Source organism: Nomascus leucogenys, chromosome 13, assembly GCF_006542625.1.
Source record: "Nomascus leucogenys isolate Asia chromosome 13, Asia_NLE_v1, whole genome shotgun sequence".
Classification (NCBI taxonomy): domain Eukaryota; kingdom Metazoa; phylum Chordata; class Mammalia; order Primates; family Hylobatidae; genus Nomascus; species Nomascus leucogenys.
In genome coordinates, this window is record NC_044393.1 from 93,225,918 (window position 1) to 93,244,329 (window position 18,412).

General features: G+C 36.1%; 1 protein-coding gene across 1 annotated transcript in view; it reads right to left on the bottom strand.

The window, feature by feature from the left end:
* Positions 1 to 18,412, bottom strand: part of TPK1 (thiamin pyrophosphokinase 1) — a 398,550-nt gene that overhangs the window by 141,283 nt on the left and 238,855 nt on the right. The window lies entirely within an intron of this gene.

The window sequence follows — 18,412 nt, forward strand, 5'->3', positions numbered from 1 at the left end:
CACATTAAGCTTAAAATATTTTAAGACAGGCAAACCAATAGCTAAAAGAGTATAACTGTATTGTTTGTAACACAAAGGATAAATGCTTCAGGGGATGGATACCCCAGTTTCCGTGATGTGATTATTACACACTGCACGCCTGTACTAAAATATCTGTATGTTCTCCAGAAATATATACATCTAGTATGTACCCAGGAACATCAAAAATTAAAAATCAAAGAAACCAGGCAGGCCGGGCACAGTGGCTCACGCCTGTAATCCCAGCACTTTGGGAGGCTGAGGCGGGCGGATCATGAGGTCAGGAGATCGAGATCATCCTGGCCAACATGATGAAACCCTGTCTCTACTAAAAATACAAAAATTAGCTGGGCCCATGTGGTGGTGTGCACCTGAAGTCCCAGCTACTGGGGAGGCTAAGGCAGGAGAATCACTTGAACCCAGGAGGCAGAGGTTGCGGTGAGCCGAGATTGCGCCACTGTACTCCAGCCTGGGCGACAGAGTGAGACTCTGTCTCACAAAAAAGAAAAAAAGAAACAGAAACCAGGCAAACCATGTATCTAAAGGATCTATTATTCTCCTTGGAGATCTTTTTAGAATTCGAAGAATTAGGTTTTGTGGCTCAGAAAGACCATGTACTCTAGGAAGTATGTATTACTCCAAATACAACAGGCAATGTCCAGGACATCTGTTAATATTCAGAGGAAAGAGTTAACTTGTAAGCCATTAGACATAGACTTATCAAAGGGATGGCTTCTGTTTGTGATATCAAGTTAGGTAAATGATTTCTATTTATGTTTTGGAGGCCTTATTAAGAGGGCCTCTACAGACCAGTTGGGAAAGGCCCAGAGATTATTTATGACTTCAGGAAAACTAGAGCATTTGCTTTAAACTGAAGAGAAATAAGTAAATAAGAAATTGTATAAAAAATATAGAGAAAGTTCTAAGGCTGCAGTAAAAAGCTCATAGCATATTCCTATCCACATAATCCTAAATTCATATCAGAAGCAAGGCCTGATAAAAGTTTATTCACTATACAGAATCTGAAATCCCCTTTTTAGGTTCTTAATTTTTCATTACTATACGCTAAGCCTTGAGGGATCCCATAACCTTTAAGACTGAAATTTAATCCCCATCTTCTACAATGGGATATCATGATGAATAAGTAATATCTGTAAATCAATCATTAAATTTTTCAGAAGAAAGTAGCAGCAAGATTACTTCTCATCACTACTCATTTTCCCTACAGGAGTATTTAGCAAGATTGATTAAAAACACTAGAGGATCAATGCAAGCTGCAGGTGGGACAGAAGAGGAATTGGCTTTGGATCATTTTTGCAGTTCTTTAGTTCTGGCTGTAAGTAGGACATTTGATATTCACAGAGATATCGGAAAGAGGACAGAGTGTTCAATCTAAAATAGACCATTTATAGACTGCAAGTGTGTCTTTTCTACGTGAACCCAAACCCCAGTGCATTTATTTCTAACATTATCCAGTCACACTTTGTTATAAACATTGACATACTTGTGAATCTCTCCTTCTAGAGGAGGCCTATGAATCACAGCCGCTAGCACAGTGTTTGCAACAGAGTAGACAACAGGTATTTACTGAGCTTCCCTTGAGCATATAAATACTCAGGAAAAACTGAATAAATAACCAGAGAGGCAAGAAGCTAATTATTAGGCTGAGTTAACATCACCTAACTCCTACAAAATAGTACTTTCTTACGTGGAAATGATTCCAACAGGTAGTAACTTTTGAGAAAAAAGCAAACATGTCATATTTATTAGCTCAGATATACATCTGATGCTTTTATAAGCTTCATTTACAAGCTAATGACAAGAAAAATTCAGCCAGTGTTTGTTGATCATTTACCATGTGCTAGGAAATATCCTAAACAATTAGGATATATCAGCAAAAACACATAAGCCCCTGCTTTCATGGAGTTAATATTCAAATCAAGGATAATATACACTTGATAAAAAGGTTTTTTTAAATGAACATATAAGTTAGAATGTGAAAAAGGTGGTAAATGCTAAAAAAGAATAATGGAGTGGAGAAAGGAAGATAAAAAATGTTGGTTGGGGGGATGTTTCAACTTTAAATAAGAGAGCCACAGTAGGCTGCATTGGAAAAGTAATAAAGTAGACAAAGACTTGAAAGAAGTTGAGGGAATTAGCCACATATGTGGACATCTGGGGCAGGAGAGTGGGGGGTGGGATGATGTTTCAGAGAACAGACTATAGTAATATAGTGACAATGTTCCATGGCTACAGGCATTGGCAAAGAGCTTTAGAAGTTAAGTTGCTAGAGCAAAATGAAAAATTAGTAGAAGTAGGAAAAATCAGGGTAAAATGCAAGTGTTAGATTTAGATAGAGCTCTGTTAAGTCATTGTAAAGTCTTTGGTTTTTATTAACATTAAATCAGGGCCATTTTGGGCTGAGGATTGATATGATCTATATATTTTAAAAAGTTACCATGCTGAGTGTGTTGAGAATAAACTGTGGAAAGGCAAGAAGGAAAGTCAGGAGATATAAAGAGATCATTATAGTAATACAGATAAGAGATAAGTTTGCTACCCCTTATTACTCCATCAAACATGATTATCCATGGCATCTACACAGCAAAACTCAGTGGTCAATTCCCAGTCTTTTTATTACTTCATCCTTCAGCAATATCTGACAAGTGAAAAAAAGTAAGGATAGCTTAAGAGACTTATGGGACACCATCAACTATAACAACTTACACATTATTGGTGTACTAGAAGAACAAGAGAAAGAGAAAAGAACAGAAAATATATTTGAAGAAATAATGGCAGAAAACATCCCCAGCCTGGGGAAGGAAATAGAAAGCAAATCCAAGAAGCCTATGATAAATCAAATAAGATAAATCCAAAAAAGACCCACACCAACACACATCACTGTCAAAATGTCAAAAGTTAGGGTGTTGAAAGCAGCAAGGAAAAAGTGAATTGTCACGTGTAAAGGAATCTCCACAAAAGTATCAGTGTATTTCTCAGCAGAAATATTGCAGGCCAGAAGGGAGTTAAATGATACATTCAAAATCCTGAAGGGGGATGGGGGTTGTTCTGTCAACCAAGAATACTACTCCCAGCAATACTGTCTTTTGAAAATGAAAAGGTAATAAACACTTACTCAGACAAACAAAAACTGAGAGAGTTTATCATCACTAGACTTGTCTTATAAGAAATGCCAAAGGGAGTTCTTCAAGCAGAAGAAGAGGATACTAATTAGTAACATTAAAATATATGGAAGTATAAAACTTTAAGTATAAAAGCAAGTATATTGTCAAATCCAATACACTCTAACACCGAAACAGTGCTGGATAAACAATTATACCTCTAGTATAAAGGAGAAAAGGCAAAATTACCAAAAACAAAACTACACGTTTAATAATTTTTCAAGTGATTATATATTATAAAAAAACATAAAGCAAGACATTAAAAACATAAAATGTGGGAAGTAGAAGAGTAAATGTGTAGTGTATGTGATCAAAATTAAGCTGTTATCAATTTAAAATAGCCAGTTTTAAGTATAAGATGTTTTATGTAAGCCTCAGGGTAACCACAAAGCAAAATCCTATAAGAGATACACAAAAGATAAGAAGAAAAGATCTAAAGCATACCACTACAGGGAGCCATCAAACCACAAAGGAAGAACATGAGAGGAAAAAAAGAACAGAAGATCTAAAAAACAACTGCTCTACAGAAAACAATGAACAAAATGGCACTAGTAAGTCTGCACCTATCAATAATTATTTAAATGTAAATGGATTAACTTTTCCAATCAAAAAGCATAGAGTGGTTGAATATATTGTTTTAAAGACTCAATGTGGAATGCTTTTTTTATTCCTTCATTTTCAGTCTATGAGTGTTCTTTGAAGACTTGCTTTACTTTAAAGGACACTCGTAGGCTGAAGGTGAAGAAATAAAAAAGACATTACATGAAACTGGAAACAAAAAGAATGCAGGGGCAGCTATACATAATACAAAGAAAATAGACTTTAGGTAGAAAACAGTAAAAATAGACAAAGAAGATTCTTATATACTGACAAAGGAATCAATTCATCAAGAGGATACAACAATTGTAAATATATGTCCACCCAACATTAGAGCACCTAAATATATAAACATTAAGAGATCTGAAAGGAGACAAAGACTTCAACACAATACTAGCAGGAGATTTAAATACCCCACTTTAAACATTAGAAACATTAGACAGGTCATCCAGACAGAAAATCAGTAAGAAAACACTGGACTTGAACTGTACTTTAAAGTACCACAAATGGACCCAAAAGACATATATAGAACATTCTATCCAACAGCAACAGAAGACACACTCTTCTTAAGTACACATGGAACATTCTCCAGAATACATCATATTAGGTCATGGAACAAGTCTAACAAATTTAAGAAGATAAAAATCATATTAAGTATCTTCAACATAGTCCTGAAAGTCCTAGCCAGAGCAATTAGGCAAGAGAAAGAAATAAAAAGCATCCAAACAGGAGAGGATGAAGTGAAATTGTATCTGTTTGTTGATGTCATGATCTTACTAATATATACAGAAAATCCTAAAGAAGCTACCAAAAAATGGTTTAAACTGATAAATTCAGTAAAGTTGTAGGGTGCAAAATAAAAAATCAGTAGTTTCTAAATAGTAACAACGAACTGTCTGAAAAAGAAGAAAACAATCCCATTAATAATAGGATCAAAAAATGTTTAGGAGTAAATTTAATCAAATTATAAGTGAAAGATCTGAATACTAAAAACTATAAAATATTAATAAAAAATTAAAGATGACACAAATAAATTAAAAGATATTCCATGTTCTTGAATTGGAAGAATTAATATTGTTAAAATATCCATATTACTCACAATGCTACAGATTCAATGTAATCCCTATAAAAATTCCAATGTAGTTCTTCACAGAAATAGAAAAAAAATTCCTAAAATTCATATGGAGTCCTAAAAGACATCAAATAGACAAAGCAATAATCAATAAAAAGAATAAAGCTGGAGGTATCACACTACCAGATTTCAAAATATATTACAATGCTATAGTAATCAAAACAGCATGATACTGACATAAAAACAGATATATCAACCAATGGAATAGGATGGGAGCTCCAAAATAAACCCACATATCTATGGTCAATTGATTTTCAACAAAATTGTGAAGAACACACATTGGAGAAAGTGTAGTCTCTTTAATAAATGATGTTGGGAAAACTAGATATCTATATAAGAAAGAAAGAAATTGGAGGCCAGGCATAGCAGTTCATGTTTGTAATCCCAGAACTTACGGAGGCCAAAGCAAGAGGATTGCTTGAGGCCAGGAGTTCAAGACCAGCCTAGGCAACACAGCAAGACCCCATCTCTACCAAAATAAATAAATAAATAAAAGGTAAAAAATAAAAAAAAAATTAGCTTTGCATGGTGGCACGCATCTGTAGTGGCAGCTACTTGGGAAGCTGAGGCAGAAGGATCGCTTGAGTCTGGGAGTTGCTTGGGTCCTTACCTCACCCCTTATGAAAGAATCAACTCAAAATATATTAAGGATTTACACATACGAGCAGAAACCATAAAACATAAGAAGAAAACATAGAGAAAAAGCTCTATGACTGACATTGTTCTGGGTAGAAACTTCTTAGATAATGACCCCAAAATCACAAGTTACAAGGGCTAAAATAGACAAATGGGATTGGTTCAAACTAAAAGGCATCTGCACAGCAATAGAAACAATTAATAAAGGAGGCACCCATGAGCTGGGAGAAAATATTTGCAAATCATACATCAGATAAGGGGCTACTATTCAAAATATACAAGAAACTCAGACTACTCTGTAACAAGATAACAAATAACCCTTTTAAAATATAGGCAAAGGATTTGAAGACATTTCTCAAAAGAAAACATAAAAATGGCCAACAGATATGTGAAGAAATGCTCAACATGCTTTAGTTATCAGATTAATGCAAATTAAAACCACAATGAATTATCACCTCACAACTTTTAGATTGGCTATTATCAAAGAGTTGAAAGATAAGTGTTGGTGAAGATGTGGGGAAAAGGGAAACCTTATACATACACTATTGGTGGTTTTACAAATTAGTACAGCTATTTTTCAAAAAAATGTATGGAATTTCCTCTAAAAACTGAAAATAGAATCACGATATGATCCAGCAATCCCACTACTGGGACATACCCAGTGGAATGGAAATCGGTATGCTGATGAGATACCTGCATTCCTGCATTCACTGCAGCATTATTCACAATAGTCAAGATATGGAAATAACCCAAGTATCCACCAAATGGGTTAAAACCTGTGGTATATATAAATAATGGAATACAATTCAGCCTTTAAAAATAAACTAGGAAAGTATATCACTTGTGACATGAATGAACCTATATAAGCCAGAAACAATGAAACAAATACTGTCTGATCTCATATGTGGAATCTATAAAAGTCAAACTCATAGAAGTGGAGAGTAAAATGATCATTATCAGAGGCTGGTGTAGGGGGGAAAAAAGACATTGGTCAATGAGTACAAAGTTACAGTTAGAAGAAATAAGGTCTGGTGTTCTATTTCACAGCACAGTGATGACAGTTAATAATGTATTATATATTTCAAAATAGCTAAAAGTGAGGATTTTCAATGTTCTCACCACAAATAAATGATAAATACTTAAAGTGATGGATACTCAAATTATCCTGATTTGATCATTCCACAATGTATATACATGTATCAAAACATCACTGTGTACCCCATAAACATATACAGTCAATTAAAAATTTAAAAAATATTTATGCATACATACATAAAGGTACTCAGCACATACCTATTATGCCATATTTTAAATATATAAAATGTAAAATATCAATTTCTGACTGCTTTCCATATATTTCCTGAAGTCAGGATATTTTACATGGACCTTTTTGTTTACAAGATGAGTGTGATGGGAATAAAGGTGGCCTGTGGTTTTCATATGCAATCCCATCTAGCAAAAAGGACCTTGAAACCCTGGATTAAAACATTGGAGGTCTAGCTATAGCACTCTATGCTACTTAAGTAGCCATGGAACCACATATATGTTACGTGACCACTTCGTGATCTAGGTCATTCATCTGTAAACGAAGGGGATGCACTAAATTCATTATCATATTTTTCAAGACTCTTTTCACTTATAAGTCCATATAAGGTTCTCTGTTTTCCACCATAATAAGTTAAATAGTCATAGTGTGTATTTTGTTTAGAAAATAAATGCAAAACTCAGCTTTGCATTATTTACCTTAATAGAATCATGACAAGACTGGTTGAGGGACATATAGCACCAAAAGAGAAGTAATTTCATTTTTCTATTATGGCAGTAAAAATCTTTTAGTAAACAAATGACAAGTTTTACTCCATTTGTCCTCAAAAAGACTTAGAGACAGTATGCATGAAGTCTACAGCAGGCACAGTGGCTGTCAGCATATTTTAATTACATTTACTTTCCATAAATTGAATTCTAGAAATGCGTAAATGGACAATTTCTTTGTGGCTCTCCCTGATAGGGTGATCATACAATTTAATGTACAAACTGAGACACTTTTGAAAGTAAAAACGGGGCATTATAAATAAATTACACCAAGAATACAGGCATAAACTGGGACTATCCCATGTAAACCAAGGCATATGTTTACCCTACTGTCTGAGAGTTACAACTAACATTAGCACAGCAACTTAAACAAAATTAAACACTCGGGTATAAAAAATTTAGATTATGTTTAATAAGTTTCCTTTAACTCTCAAAGATGTGTACTGCACTCTAGTGAGGCTTCAACAGAATAATGAAATTCTTGGTTTGTTTGATCCTATAATTTGAAGATGGAAGAGCCAATACAGGGTTTGGAGGAATGAGTAGGATCAAGATAGAGCAAGAACAAATAATCTAACCAAAAAAAAAAAAAAAAAAAAAAGCAATACTAAAACATGTTTCAGTAAGCCTATAAAATAATTCTACTGATTAATATGAAGCTCAATGAGAAACCAGAGAAAGTAAAGAACTCGTATTTTATAGTACCAAGGTATGTTATATGAACAAACACAGGATATATCTTGTTGCATCTTGTCAGGCTATGGAAGCACTACTACAGGGATCCTGTTTCCATTTCAAGCAGGCTACATTATAATATAAGGTCCAGTTTAATGTAAGCATGTTTGGGTGAGATAGAAATAATGCCTCTTGCAATGGCAAAATTTTGAGGCTTCCATTCATAGATAAGAAAACCAAGGCAATTCTAGATTTATCTCAAATAATGCTTATTTCATCATCGTTGCCACAGCCTTAATTCAGAAATCATAATTCTCACATGGATAATTCCACTGGCCTTCTTATCTACAATGTTGCCTCTATAACCAAGTAGTCTTTCAATTGGTTACGACAGTAAGTTTTCCAAATGTTAAATCTGAGCTTGCCAATGTTCTGCTTAAAATTAGGTATTGGTGCCAGGCGCAGTGGCTCACGCCTGTAATCCCAGCACTTTGGGAGGCTGAGGCGGGTGGATCATGAGGTCAGGAGATCAAGACCATCCTGGCTAACACGGTGAAACCCCATCTCTACTAAAAATACAAAAAACTTAGCCGGGCGTGGTGGTGGGCGCCTGTAGTCCCAGCTACTCGGGAGGCTGAGGTGGGAGAATGGTGTGAACCTGGGAGGTGGAGGTTGCAGTGAGACGAGATCGCGCCACTGCACTCCAGCCTGGCAACCTGGGTGACAGAGCGAGACTCCATCTCAAAAAAAAAAATTAGGTATTGGTTCTTCAGGCTCCACAAGATGAAGTCCATTTGCCTCCAGTTCTGTCCCATAAATCACATCTTCAACTCCCACCCCACATTTACATTCTAGAAATACAATCAGCTCTCTGTATCCATGGGTTCTGCATCCATAGGTTTCAACCAACTACGGATCAAAAATACACAGAAAAAAAACTGTGTCTGTACTGAACATGGGCAGATTTTTTTCCTTGCCATTATTCCTTAATCAATACAGTATAACAATTATTACATAGTATTGACATTGCATTAGGTATTATAAATAATCTAGAGATGACTTAAAGTATACAGAATGAGGTACATAGGTTATATGCAAATACTATGCCATTTTATATCAGGAATATGAGCATCCACAGATTTTGGTATGCATGGTAGGTCCTGGAACAAATCCCCCATAGATACCAAGGGACAACCATACTTTAATTCTCAGAAAACGGCCAGGCGTGGTGGCTCACGCCTATAATTCCAGTACTCTGGGAGGCCGAGGCAGGTGGATCACCTGAAGTCAGGAGTTTGAGACCAGCCTGACCAATATGATGAAACCCCATCTCTACTAAAAACACAAAAATTAGCCGGAGATGGTGGCATGAGCCTGTTATGGCATGATGGCACACATCTATAGTCCCAGCTACATGGGAGGCTGAGGCAGGAGAATTGCTTGAACCCGGGAGGAGGAGGTTGCAGTGATCCAAGATCGCGCCATTGCACTCCAGCCTGGGCAACAAGAGCAAAACTCCGTCTCAAAAAAAAAAAAAAAAAATCCCAGAAAACATCACAAGATTTCCAACTTTAGTGCTTAAACTATCACCTTTCCCCTCCTTTCCTTGTAAAGCATGACTGTAAGTATTTCCAAAAGATGCCTACCTCCACCACCTAAAAAAGTGAACTTGGTTGGATAGAGTGTTTTCATCCTACTTTTCTAAACTCTTAACAGAGTGTTATTAAGAAATGTCATAAATGTGTTGTCTTAGCTCTGGCTGCTTTAACAAATTAGACTGAGTAGCTAAACAGCATTTATTTCTCACAGTTCTGGAGGCTGGAAAGCCCAAGAGCAAGGTGTCAGCAGATGCAGTTCTGGTGAGGACCCTCTTCCTGGTTTGCAGATGGCCATCTATTCATTGCATCCTCACATGGTCAGGGCAGAGAGCAGTGAGGAACAAGCTCTTTTTTTTATAAGGGCTAATCCAATTCATGAAGTCTCCACTCCCCTGAACGAATTACCTTCCAAAGGCCCAACCTCCTAAATACAATCACACTGGGGGTAGGATTTCAACATATGAATTTTGGGAGACACAAACACTCAGTCTATAACACATGATTATAAAAAATCTTTTTTTCAACATGTTATTTAAAAAAAAAGATGTTTTTAAAAAAGGAGGAAGAACACACACATGAAGAGTCAGCAATGTATACAAGCTTCTTTGCATCTGAAAAACTACGGGAGCTGTGATGAGGATCTGTGCTAAGATATGTGTCTGCTATAAACCATAATCCCCTGGTAAAAGTTTTAGCATAAAATCTCAGGCAGTCTATACCCTCATTAACTCTCTAGCACTGATGCCCCTGTACCTCTCTGAGAGCTCAGCCAAGGGACTCCAACTTCCTTGCATAAGTGGAAGAAGAAAGTCTTGCTGGCAGAGGTCCTTGACACACTAAGATAGGAACCAGCAGTAGAAAAGTCCAGGAGAGATTGACCAATCCCAGTAAAGTTCTCTGCTGGCTTGTTAAAGGAAGCAAATGTAAATATTGCCTGAAACCAGGGTGTATGTGTGATTATTACATTCTCTCAGGACTGCCTACTCTTTGACAGCCTAGAATTAAGGGGTTTACCTTTAACTCTGAATACTCAAAATAAATACTCCCCTTATTCTGGTTAGCCCTTACTATACCTTCAAGACTCAGCAGACTGACCACCTCCACTAGGAAGAAGTCTTTGAACACTCTAGGCTGGAAAACATTTGCTTCCAATGGGCCTCTCACCCACCCTATCAGACTTCTACTGTAGCACTACTGACAGTGTATGAAGATAATCTAATTACAAGTGCATCCACCCCAAAAGACAGGACAGTCTTAGAGTCAGAAACTGGGTCTCATTCAGTTTGCATTTCTCAATCTATAATACTTAGCAGAGTGCCTGGCACATGCATAATAGATGTTTGTTAGCTGAATAGTTATAGTTTTGAGGTTTCAATTTTGTCAAAAAAAGATCAATCAGCACCAAGTATATACTTTAAGGCTAATTTCTGAGGTCTCTATTCCTTTCTCAAATTCTTGATGGAGAAAATGACTAAAGTATTGTTCTTCAAAGAACACTGTAATTGGTTCTTTTATTACTGTCATTAGATTTTCCATCCTTCAATGCAGCTTGCATACAACCATTACATTATTTTTCTAAATTGCCTTATGATTTTCTGTTCAAAATTGTTTAATAGCTTACCATTATCTATATAGATCAAGGTTCAAATTTCTTATCTAGAAATTAAAGATTCTTCATATGTTGACCCCAAACAACCTAAATCTGATGACTGCTGTGACATTTCTCCTCCTTTAGAGCACTCCCTAGCTACAATGGATGCAATGCTTTTATCATAGGTGTGTTCTGTTTACCCTCAGATTTCTTCAAAGAATCTCTGAAAGCACTTTAATTTCAGGTACTCTGGTCATGACAATGTATAGGACAATGACAGAGAGTTCACTCCCTGAACAATGAAAACCTTTTCTGATTCACCCTGGACAACGATTTTGAATCTTTTAATTAAACATTTCAAGCCTGGTTGCCTTATGATTTTGTAATAATCGTGGTTGTAATAATAGTGCTTTCCTCACAAAGCTGTCTTGAATATTGATATTTCCTTGATTAACTGGACTATAGGTTTTCAAGCCAGACCAATGAGATCCCTATAGATGGGACATTTTTTGCATATAAACAAAAACAACAGTGTTATATCTAGAAAATGTAGAAATATGTTATTTTTCTTCCCCATATAAATGCACCACGGGACAGGAAGGGCAAATATGCATGTATTTACATTTCCCTATATCAGAAGTGAGTGATAACGAGAGCTGAATGGAATAAAAAAACCCTTGTGGGAAGTTTCTTTTTTTAGCATAATTTTATTCAACTTATCTTTGCTGAAAATTAAATTCTTTGAGGAAAACAGTAGGAATTATGAGTAAATAACAATACATAAAATTAGGGTCTGTATAAACAGCATAGATATTATAAAACCTACTAGAGGTAATTATGGTGTGCGAACCTCTCATATTCTCAGGATATAAAGATATTTTAGTGAATTCAAAGGCATTCCTTTTGAATTACAGGGGTTATGAGGAATGGAAAGATCCCATTGTCTGTGGTTTAGAATGGCCATAATACCCAGTGTAGCATCTTTTTTTTTTTTTTTTTTTTTTTTTTTTTTGAGACAGAGTCTCGCTTTGTCGCCCAGAGTGGAGTGCAGTGGTGCGATCTCGGCTCACTGCAAGCTCCGCCTCCCGGGTTCACGCCATTCTCCTGCCTCAGCCTCCCTAGTAGCTGGGACTACAGGCACCCACCACCACGCCTGGCTAATTTTTTTGTATTTTCAGTAGAGATGGGGTTTCACAGTGTTAGCCAGTATGGTCTCGATCTCCTGACCTCATGATCCACCCGCCTCGGCCTCCCAAAGTGCTGGGATTACAGGTGTGAGCCACTGTGCCCGACCCCTAGTGTAGCATCTTTAACATACTAGGTGTTTAGTGTAAAATGAAAAATGCAAGTGTGACTTATATCATATTCAGAAACAATTAGCTATTTGGAAGTAGACTTTGAAAGGATATTACAATTTTATTTTATAAATGTTGCTTGGTACACAATTGAAAACATCCCAAAATTTATTGTCGAAGTCTTACTCAAAAAGTACCAAGTATTGTTTACTCTGGTTAAAAATTCTCTAACATACATAATGTCCCGCTAAAGTTGAATACCTCAAAGAACACTAACCAGTCACTCCTTCCCTTTCTATGGAAAATGGGTTATGATAGCTCAGAATCTGTATCCTCTTTCTTCAGTCACACCCACCAGTGATCAAGTTGGCAAAAGACAATTTTCCAAGCCACTTTGGAACTGATTGACTGTGATAAAGACATGCTCTAGTCCCAGGAGATTAGTATATTTGTACTTGTGATCATTTCTTAATAAAAACTATCCTCTCTTTCATCATCATGATTCGTTTAAATCTGAGAATATTTCTTGCTTGAATTCAGCCATGAAATAAGTCTTAGTTGCATAGTTTCATTGAAAGTGATACATGAAACACCTGGCTTCCATGTCTGCATAAATTAGATATGGCTATTTGTACTATTTTTGGTGTATTATTTCCCCCAAAGTTTAGTGGTTTACAACCCTCTCCACTTTTTATTGCCCAGTTATAGCAGGTGGCCATCAGACTTGCTGTAGTGCAATCCTTAGATCTGGCAATCTGGTGTAATATACAGTTTACGTTAATTATCCCCTTTCCACCTTCTGGGAGAATAAAGAGCATTTTGATTGCAAATTTTGCACTTTGTCATTAACACTCTGGTTTCTAGATACGCACTGGACCATTTCATAATGCCAAATGAGAATGTTAAACATGTTACTGCAGGGACATTAATTACTTAAAGTGTATTTCTTGCAATGCCATAAGTTTGCTTCACAAGTTGAAGCAACCACCAGGTTGACCTTAAAATGATAAGCAACACTATTTGCTATTTTACTTAAATGTATTCCATACCCATGAGCATCACAGTAAATCTGTAATCTGGGATAAAATATTTGTTCAAATAATAATTTCCTCTCTAAAATAATTCCCTTTATTTATATGAATGCTTTACAAACAAAAATCAGAATCTTTAGGGTCAATCTGATAGGCATCTAAATTCTCTAGTAGAAATAGATGGGGAAATAGAATTAAACTGCAATCGATATAACTTGATTTAGATATTCCTATTTCCTAATATGTTTCAAGATACGCTGATCCAGTTGTTCATATTGAGAATTATATACATCGACATATATGTTCACAGGGGAAGGTACACAACAGATTCAGGAAAGAAGCTAGTATCATCTTATTTCTACTCCATGCATCTGGATTTTCGTATGCCATTTTCTGTTTTGAAACAGCACGTTAACCATGGAGTGCTAAGCACAAATGGAAAAGCAGAGGGTCATGGACACAACAGAAACATCTACTTCCAGCTACTAACAGAGGAGACGGATAGAGAGTGAATACTATAGGATTCCATCTTCTTCTTTAACTTAAATGGAACTTTCTGAGATACCTAGGCTCATCACCTAACACAAAGCAAAAAATTACATGCATCTCTTTTCTTCATTACCTATTTAATCACCGTTAAAAATATATCGATCTGACATATGTAGACCTGTAATGAGCAGTAACATCATTCCAGTTTTTCAGTCATGACTTAAACTATAAGCCAAACATTTATTTTTGTTTGTTTGTTTTTGAGACAGGGTCTCACTCTATTGCCCAGGCTGGAGTGCAGTGGTGTGAGAACAGCTAAACTGCAGCCTTGACCTCCAAGTCTCAAGCTATCCTCTCCCCTCGGCCTCCCAAGTAACTGAGACTAAAGGTATGCACGACTACACCCTGCTAATTTTTGTTTGTTTGTTTCTAGAGATGAGGTCTCAGTATGTTGCTCAGGATGGTCTCAAACTTCTGGGCTCAAGCAATCCTCTGCCTCAGCTTCCCAAAGTGCTGAAGTTATTGGCATTAGCCCCTGTGCCCAGCCCCAAAACATTTCTTAAAAATATGGACAGTATTATCATTGTGGACAATCATAATTATAGATATAGGGACTACCACATGTAATATCTCTGGCTAAGGAATATACAGAATGAGGACAAATTTTATAATCTACTAAGTAATTTCAGGATGTTCTATTATATGTGAAATTTTCTTACAAAAATCCTCAATACATAGTTTCTCTCTCCATCTGTAATTTGTGCATTCTCACAATGCTGTAATTCAAAATAAAATACTCCTTTTCACATAAGGTCAGCGTGTCTTTTGCAGAGGAGCCCCACACCAACCAAATCTGGAATTCTCTGCATTAATAAGAAATTTTATCTGGCAAGTGAGTCATCAAGCTGAGATTCCTGGTAAGCAGATAAACTTAACCCTTGTCTTGGGGCCTATAAAAAGCGTGCTTCTCCTCTGGCAGGGATGGATTAGGTTGCCACAGCCTCTAAGGTAGTAAGCTTTTTATATCCGTAGCAACATCTCCCAAGTCACTTCAAAGCACTGGGTTTAGCTATTTTCTCTCGTTGCACAGCACTATAAAAAAGATTGCTGATCTCTAAGAAGGAGAAACAGAGATGTGAATTCCTCTTTTGAAGGCTTCTCCAAAATGATCTAGGAAATAGCCTGCTAACACAGGCTGATGCCCAGTAATCTTTTCCTTCTCTTTGCTTCTTTGTCTGATACTTAGCTTCCACTGCATTTGTTCCAAAATCTGAACATGTAAGTAGTTACTTTGGCACTCCACAAACAGAACAATGTTGTTATATACTAAAAAGCAAGGAGTGGTGTATGTAGATATACTTATGTGTAACTGAATGATTGAATATATATAAATAAGTATATGTGTCATGTTACTTTCTAGAATCTTACACAAATTATCAATTTAAGCTTATCATATCCCTTTGAGGTACACGGGCACAGGCAAAAAGGTAGTGAAACTTGTCATAAAAGTATTACGATGCTTCAGTTACACAGCTGATGTTGGAATTGAACAGTATTCCTTTCATTGTTTTTTCTCCAAGAAAGATAGCAAGATTTATTATTATCATCAAGTTCACAATGGCAATGGCATATGAGACAAGCTTTATGTATTCTCATGTTTTAGCTCTTGACTTTTACAAATAACTTAGAACTTGGAAGAAGAAGCAGGTCTCAAAAGTTATAAAATACCAATTAGGGAAATGAGAGGAAGATATTATATGAACTGTACAATTTTTACTTACACACAACATACATCCTACTGAAGATTCTCTGTTATAGGTATAAATACTGAAGGTATTTATAATCAAATAATCATACATAATCATATAATAGTGGATATATAACCATTTTTAATATAATTATATATATAATCATATAATAGTAGATATAATAATGGATATTTCCATGTACTGCCAAAATAAAATAATTCTCAATGAGTAAGTTCTGTGGCAATAGAATAAGCCTTGTTAAGTTAAAGCAGATACTTAATGTTTGCTAACATTTCATAAGAGTTTGTTACAAGATTCTTCTGTATTTCTAACTACTGATTCACTTAATAAATATTTATGGAGTGCCCACTATGTGCCAGGTATTGTTTTAAGTGCTGAGGACACAGCAGAGTACAAACATGCAGAATTCCCTGTCCATGTGAAGTTTATAATATATTGAATGAATATGTAATAGAAACGAATATCCTAAATATGTAGTATGTCGGATGGTGACAAGAACATTGAGCAGGGGAAGATATAAGGACGGCTCACCCAAGGGATTCAAGACGTAGAGTTGAGGGGTGCTGCCTTAAATACGGTGTTCACAGAAGGCTTCAACATGAGCTGCAATTTCATTAGAAAAAAACTATATTATCCCATTTTCTCAAAAAGGAATTATATATAAATAACTGCAGAGTAATCTATCCAAAAGAAGTTGAATCTATTCTGAAGAGGCAAGTTACAGTATTTATTACAGTAGTCTAAATCATTCTATGGTCACCTGTAAATCTGCCTCCTCTATTAGACTGACGGCTGTTTGAGATCATGGACTTAGTCAAGAAATCACAGCATATTGACTTAAAAAGAACAGATATTAAGTAAAAGTTTGTTAAGCTGACTGGAAGAAGATACCTAATAGCCTCTATAGTATATCTAAGAGGAGGAAGTTTGCCTGAGGAACTCTAACATGAACTTTTGCCTAATCTTAGGGTAATATATCCTTCCATGAGCATAAGGCATATAACGTCCATACTAGGATTAGCAAGGGTAAAGCAGATCCTTCCTTTTTTCTCCACACAAAGGCAAGGTACAAAAATAGTTACCTGGGTTGTGCAGGTTGTACGGTCTCTGTTGGATTCCACTATTAAATATAGAGATATATTTAATATATATAGGTTCCCTGGGAATAGGGGAAGTTTCAGACCTCACCTGGGAAATAAATTAATGTGTAAGAAGTTCTCAGTTTCATTCAAGTTTCTGATATTGAGAGTTCTTGTAAAATTAGAATATGTCAAAAAAAAAAAAACCCCACAATACTATATTGAGAGTCCCATGAACCTGGGTAAAAAACTAATTTAAGTGATTTCTAAGACATAGTCTAATTCTTAAGTGATATTATTCCACAAAATCTATTACATTTAGTTGCACAAGAGTGTATTACTATTATTACCACCACTATTGCTAATTTTTAAAATAAGGACTTCCTATGGGACAGGCACTGAAGTAAGTGCTTTACCCTGTGATGCTCTGTTATAGGTGGGTTAGTATTCTTACTTTACAGATGAGAAAATTGAGGCTTAAAGAACTTAAATACTGGCCGGGTGCAGTGGTTCACACCTGTAATCCCAGCACTTTGGGAGGCCAAGGTGGGTGGATCACCTGAGGTCAGGAGTTCAAGACCAGGCTAGCCAAAGAGGTGAAACCTCATCTCTACTAAAACTACAAAAACTAGCCGGGCATGGTGGTGTGCGCCTGTAATCCCAGCTACTCAGGAAGCTGAGGCAGGAGGACCGCTTGAACCCAGGAGGTGGAGGTTGCAGTAAGCCAAGATCACGCCACTGCACTACAGTCTGGGTGACAGAGCAAGACTCTGTCTCAAAAGAAAAAAAAACAGTAACAAAAAAACCTTAAATATCTTTCTCCTGTCATGCAGCTAAAAAGAGTGCCAGGCCGATCCTGAGCACCTGAATACCTGACTTCGAATTACAATGCTTCGAAGATTAACATTTTATTACAGTTTAAGGTGGTATTATTACTTTCAATAATAAGAATATTCATTATCACAATTGGTAGAGACAAGCAAGATTCTAAAGCACCTGGACACATGTCACAGGAGAATTAACATGGCATCAAGAATGCTAGCAAGAAGAGTCCTGCAGAAAGTTCTATATGCCAGCTAAGTTTTAGCATAATGTCCTTTGGAATGGAGAAAATTGATGTTATTAGAAATGCATTTATTCATTAAATAAATATTTCTTGAACACATAACAATGAGAGACAAAAAATTTAAAGCAGATATAGATTTAAGATATATGATATGAATTTTGGTAAGATAATGTACTGAAGGGGGAAAGCAGAGGCTAATAAAATAACCCAAGTGAGAAATGATAAATGTTTGAACTCACATAGTGGCAGCAAGACTGCAAAGATAAAAGTGGGCACAGGACAGAGATCTGAAGAATTTCAGGGAACTGTGACCAACTGTCGAGGGATGGTAGAGTAAAGCATAAAGTTACTCTTAGGTTTCCGCCAGGCAGGTGGATGGTAGCGCCATTGAATGAGAAAGGAAATACAAAAAGAGAAAACAAGATTCTTGTGAGAACAATGA